Source organism: Canis lupus, chromosome 8 (genome assembly GCF_003254725.2).
Source record: "Canis lupus dingo isolate Sandy chromosome 8, ASM325472v2, whole genome shotgun sequence".
Lineage (NCBI taxonomy): Eukaryota > Metazoa > Chordata > Mammalia > Carnivora > Canidae > Canis > Canis lupus.
The window spans coordinates 52,652,488-52,659,130 of NC_064250.1; the positions used below are offsets into that span (position 1 = coordinate 52,652,488).

The following is a 6,643-nucleotide window of genomic DNA, read 5'->3' on the forward strand; positions in this document are numbered from 1 at the left end:
ATATCAAACTCCATGGGCCTCATAAAGTATTTTGTTGTATGGGAATCATAACATAAAAAATCAGGAGAAGCCTTATCTGTAGCCTCCAGAGCTTGGTCTCCCTGTGTCTTGGGTTTGCAAATGAAGAGGAGTATCCTGAAGGCAGCATGGGAGACTGAAGAGGGGAGGCAAAACCCCATCCCACTCCTTTCCTGCTCCAGAGCTGTTGGATGATTCTTTGTGAGTTGTTACTGGTCTCTGTGTGGTCTGAGGAGTTGGATGGGATGGAGAGCATGAAATGACAAGTAGAAAGGGCAGCGTCTTCCTTGTGGCAGGCTGGAGGGGAGCTCTTTGCAGGACAGCTGCGCTGTGAGCCAAGATATGGAAACTGCAGGCAGGGCAAACAGAGGCTACACTTGAGGATTCACAGAGACTACCTCCCTCGATGAGATGAAGTGGTGCCTGAGGCCACCAGGAAACTCCCACAGCCAGCAGACCCTGGCAGGCCAGACCAGTATGCTGGGGGCTGGACTCCTGTCTCTGTGTAAGGGCTTCTAGCCAATAACCACAGACAGCAATGAAGAAACAGTAACATACACTGTGGGCATCAGCAGAGCCAGGCACAAAAGATAACTAATATTTACATAGTTTTAGGTCAGCCAGCTAAAAAAGCAGCAGGATTAGGAAGTCTTACGACTCTAAAGAACCCACGTTCCATGCTCCTTGCTCGAGCCTGCTCTCCATTCCACAAAGCTGTGATCTCTACACAATATCATAAAATAGGCAATCATTATATTTAGCTCACAAGCTTGGCTCTTTTATTTTCTTGGCCCATCTTCCTTTCCCACCCTAATCCCATATCCTCATTAGAATTCCTTCCTCCTCTTCCCTTAAAGACCCTGCTCTCAGACTGCTTATGGGAAAGAACTAGTGTTCTGGGTGAGCATTTGAAACGGTAGACTGAGTAAAAGTAGATTGTCCTCGGTGTGGTTGGGCATCATCCAACCCACTGAAGGCCTGGATAGAATACAATTGCAGAAGGACAAATTTCCACTCTGCTTGACTGTTTAAGCTGAACATGTCTTCTCTTGCCCTCCAACTCAGACCCCATCAGCTCTCCTTGTTCTTGGGCTTGGAGGCTGAACTAGATCCCCAGCTTTCAGGCAGCTATCATGGGACTTGTCAGTTTCCATAATTAAGTGACCCAATTCCTCCCATTCCTCATATTAAATCTCTATTTCTATTTCTATTTCTGTATCTATACATACATATACATGTATGTATGTATCTTACCATGTTTCTCTGGACAACCCTGAAAAATACCAAATGTGATCACATATTTATTTCTGTTTCTTTCTTAAATATAAAATACTGATTTGAACACTTTTCCTTTACTACATAGAGATGCTATTGTGAGCATTCATTTTCAACACAGTGTTCTGTAGCTATTTCTGAGATTTTTCTGCCTTTCTGCTCAGGCTCATAGTCATCATCTCTTACTGATATCAGGATGCCTATCTCCAGTGGAAATAGAACTAACAAGACTACAAAGACATGAAGCAGTGCTTACAGATATACTTAAACTATCTGAAACCCAATTCCTCATTCATAAAATTAAAAAAAAATCATTTCTGGGGAATTAGGAAAAAATGCACATAATTGTAGCACATAGTAGGTGCTCAAATGGTAAATATTAGCATTATGATAAGCAGTGAATTGAAATGATAGTGCAAAAAAGAGGAAGTAGGGACATGCTGGATATTTGAAGGAGTGGAGCAATAATACTGGAGTTCAGAGTATAAGAATTTCCATGTCTTTCCACCCAGTAGCCTTGACTTACTTGTTATATCCCAATCATTGTTCAAGATATAGCTCAAAATCTCCACTGCCAAAAATCCAGAATTAACCCCTGTATCTCTCATGGTCCAAATAATAACAGATATATAGATATAGATATATAGATTATGAGATTTATTGCAAGGAATTGGCTTATTCAATTTTTGGTGATTTCTAGGCAAGTCAGAAGTTTAGGGATAAGCCATCAGGACCAGAAGACAGAAGCCCTCCAGTATGAACTGAAGCTGCAGTCCACAGGCAGTATTTCTCTTCCTGGAAACCACAGCTCTTCTCTTACAGTCTTCACTGACTGAATCAGGTTCACTTAGATTATCTAGAATAGGGACACCTGGGTAGCTCAGTGGTTTAGTGCCTGCCTTCTTCCCAGGGCATGATCCTGAAGTCCCAGAACTGAGTCCCACATCGGGCTCCCCGCATGGAGCCTGCTTCTACCTCTGCCTGTTTCTCTGCCTCTCTCTCTCTCATAAATAAATAAAATCTTTAAAAAAAAAAGATTATCTAGAATAGATAGGTAATAGACTCTACCTGACGTCAACTGATTGTGAACGTTAATTATATATACAAAATTAACTTCACCCCAACATGTGGATTAGTGTTTAATGAATAACAGGTTGATAGACCAGCCAGGTTGACACATAAGCTGACCATCGCAGTCTATCACTCCATAACCCTTATATCTCCACTCAAGTATTAACCATGGTGGGTCTCATTTTAGAATTAGGTACACAAGCATATGCTTTTCTCCCAATAAATTCTTGAGGGCAAAACCGTGAATTAAGCTTTTGCACAGCAAAGGTAACCATAAACAAAACAAAAGGAAAATCTACTAAATAAGAGTAGATACTTGGAAGTGATATATCCAATAAGTGGTTAATATCCAAAATATATAAAGAACTTACACTACTTAATACCAAAAAGCCCCAAACAATCTGATTAAAAGAATGGGAAGACGACCTGAATAGACATTTTTTCCAAAGAAGACATACAGATGGCTAACAGATACATGAAAAGATGCTTAACATCACTAATCATCAGAGAAATGCAAATCAAAACTATGATATGGTATCACCTAACACCTGTAAGAATGGCTAAAATCAAGAAGACAAGAAACAACAAGTGTTCGTGAGGATGTAGAAAAAAGCAATCCTCCTGCACTGTTGGTGGGAATGCAAACTGGTGCACCCACTTGAAGACAGTGTTGAGGTTCCTCAAAAAGTTAAAAACAATTACCATATGATTCAGTAATTCCTATACTGGGCATTTACCCAAAGAATATGAAAACACTAATTCAAAAAGATATATGCACCCCTATATTTATAGCATATAACAAATGGGATAAGGAAAACGTGTTTATATATATATGTAAATGAGATATAGATACAGATAGATAGATGATAGATAGATATAACAATGTGGATGGACCTAGAGGGTATTATGCTAAGTGAAATAAGTCAGACTGAGAAAGACAAATACCATATGATTCCACTCCTAAATGGAATCTAATAATAAATAAACAGGCAAACAAAGAGCAGAATCAGCACTATAAATACAGAGGACAAATTGATGGTTCCCAGAGGAGTGGGGCATGGGGGGGGGGTGTGTGAACAAAATGGGTGAGGAAGAAAAGGAGATACAGGCCTCCAGTTATGAATGAATAAGTCATGGGAATAAAAGGCACAGCATAAGGAATATAGTCAATGATATAATAGTACTGTAATGAGACAGATGATAGCTACATTTATGGTGAGCATAGCATAATGCGTAAACTTGTCAAATCACTAAATTGGACACCTGAAACTAATGTAATATTGGATGTCAACTCTAATCAAAACAAATATAAAAATTTAAAAATAAAAAAAGTCACATGAATTAGCATTATTGTCTCCCAAAGACACGAAATTGAGACCTTCTATATATTTGACTAATTAAGCTCCTCCACAATTCACTTTAATAAAGAATTCTATTTTCTGGTGACTGGATTTACTAGAAGTTTGATTTCTGCAATACAGTGGCTAAAGGAAATGGTTAGCATTCGTTCCTCCAGCCTGCTGGCAGAGGACAGGCAGGAGTAAGGAGAAGGGAGCCTTACAAGATCTGAGGCGCCTGTGGGTCCTGCTCATCCCTCAGATTCTCAGGGCAGAACTAGATGTGCGGCCCAGGCACAGCTGCTGAGGCTGAGCCTGGGTCTGTCAGCCATTTGGCTTTATTTCCCTGTCCCTCTGTCTGTTTGCTTGTCTGCCTTTGTCTATTCCTGGGAAGTTCATCACTATGGGCTCTGGTACCTTCCCAGTCTATCCCATACTGTTATTCAAAAACTGACCTCTTATTTTAAAAAATAAAATAAAATAATAAAATAAAGAGGCCAACAGACCCTATAGTATGAAAATAATGTATTTGTAAAATTAGGATCTTTAGAATAAATACAGAGTGTGCATGTATGCATGTCTGTGTGTATGTGTGTGTGAGAGAGACAGAGAGAGACAAAATAAATGAGAGACATCTTCATTTTATTTTAGTTTCCTCAGTGCATTATCTGTGGGCTTTGCTGTCTATGTAGATTGTATATTTTAGAAGTGCTTTTCATTATTTCTGAACTGATTAATCCCTCACAGAAGGAAAAAGGGATGTATATATGTATTTATTTTAGTACAGGTTAATGGTCACATCAAGGAGTCACCAGTCCTGGAACAACTTGAGTTAATCCTTCTATCTGGCTATTATCCCTGCACTCCACCAAATAAATGAATACAATACAAATAACAACGTGGAAATAATTTTATTCTTTGGAAAATGCAGAAATAATCACGTGGTTTCTTGCAATATGTTTAAGGACAGAAAGAGGGAATGGTGAGTGATATTCTAATAAAGGGAGCTAAATAAGCATATAATTGGGAGGTGACTGAAAAAAAAAAAGATACCTGTTTAGAAAGACAAGCAAGTAGATTCTATTGTTATCTATGAGTATGCCTCATCTCAGAGAGAGAGGTGGGAAGAGAGGTGGAGGGAGGAGGGAGAAAGGGGGAAGGAAGGAGCAAAAAAGCAGAACTGTTCTTCTGAATTTAATTCTGAACAAAGAGAGAAATCTAAAGAGATCAAGGTGGCTGAGAAACAGGCCTGCTGGTGGTCAGCTCAGTATCAAAGGATTGAAGGAATGTCACATAACCAAGTGGTAAAGTCCCTAATGGAATGCCTCAAGAGAGGGTGCTCTTAAAAGTGTCCAGCTGCTTACATGCCCACATGTGGACACAACAACTCACTTATAAGCATATTGATGATGACAATCACAGTGAAAGAAAATACTCAAGGGGGTCACACTAGGCTATCTATGTAAATGCAAGGCCAAGAGGTACCTACTGTCCTAAAGGAAAAGGATCACAAAGGATTTTTGTGGCTTGATAAAGATGAATTCAGTTTCCTCCTGGAAGGAAGAGCTCAGGATAGGGTGTAATAATATATATAAATAGACCAGGACTTTCTGGAAGGAAAGGTAGAGCCAAAACTTGTGTGTGTGTGTGTGTGTGTGTGTGTGTGTGTGTTTAGTGAAGGAGGATTGTAGACTAGCATGAACCTAAAGAATGACTCCAGGCAAGAAAGGATACCATGTGAGAGGGAGAGGAATTCTAGACTAAGCAGCTGAGTTTAGCAGTGACCCATAGGGTCATAAGGCTCGTTCCAGTAAAATCAAAGACCCTCTGTTCACAATTGCCCTGGGATGACAGTGACTTAGAGAACCATGGCTCTCTAAGGTACTCAAGCCAATGGTAATTTCCCTTACACTGTAAAAAAGCCTAAATCAGGACAGGAAATGTAAGAAATAACTAGCTTCACTCAATGAGTTTAAATCTCCTGACCAAAATAAATGATTTTTCCTGATGACTGAGAGTCCCTTATTTATGACTAGTGCTAAACCTTTCACACTAGTTTCTGAAGAACCATGATTAAAAGGATAGTGTGGGAGAGAAGAGGAGCAAATGTGGTGCTGTGAATGATTGTCTCGTGAGATTATTGTCAATTTGGGACAATTTATTCACTTAAAAGGTGGTTTATGAGCACTCTGCTCAGAGTGATCATTGCTCCATTTTTAAACATAAATTCACAGTGAAAAACTCATACCAGATTTACTTCATTTCATTTTTTGGATATTTTCTATCCTGGTAAACTAGTGCAGAGCCTTGTCTAGAAGTAATGTTTCTGTATTTTAGCACAGCATCGACAAGATACCTCCCATGAAATGCTTGTGGACAAGATGGAGAAAATATGACTGGATAAAAGTTCAATCAGGTGGCTCAGTAATCTATTTAATAAACGCACTTGCTAAATGACAACAGATTGATATAAATGCAGAAAGGGTCTCTTATGTAATGTAATTTTCAGATCCGTTTTGTTTAATGTCTTGTAATAAGTGATCACTCTAATAACAATAGTAACACCTAACTTTTACTGAGTTCTTACATTGGTCCAGATGACACCAGGTTATGTGTGCTTTCTTATTCAACCTCCTCAAAACTTTGAAGATAGACGTTAATATTACCCCCATTTTAATTAGCAATAATCGTGCCTCAGATAAACCTCATTGGCTACAATACTGCCACTGCACAAAGCTATTACCCCCATTGTAAATGAGGAAAAGAGACTTAGTGATTTTTGATTATAGTTAAACAGCAAAATAGCCATGATGGCTTACTCCAACTGCTCTTTTTTAAATGTTGGAGAAATCTTAGAAATAAAAGGAAGACATGGATTCCAGCAACTGACTACAATAATAGAGATATCAAAAACCTTTGGAAAACTCCAGGGCTATTTTTGG

At 39.0% G+C, this 6,643-nt stretch overlaps 1 pseudogene; it reads right to left on the reverse strand.

Annotated features, from left to right (window-relative positions):
* Nucleotides 1–6,307: 6,307 nt before the first annotated feature.
* Nucleotides 6,308–6,439, reverse strand: LOC112658225 (U4 spliceosomal RNA; annotated as a pseudogene).
* Nucleotides 6,440–6,643: the final 204 nt, after the last annotated feature.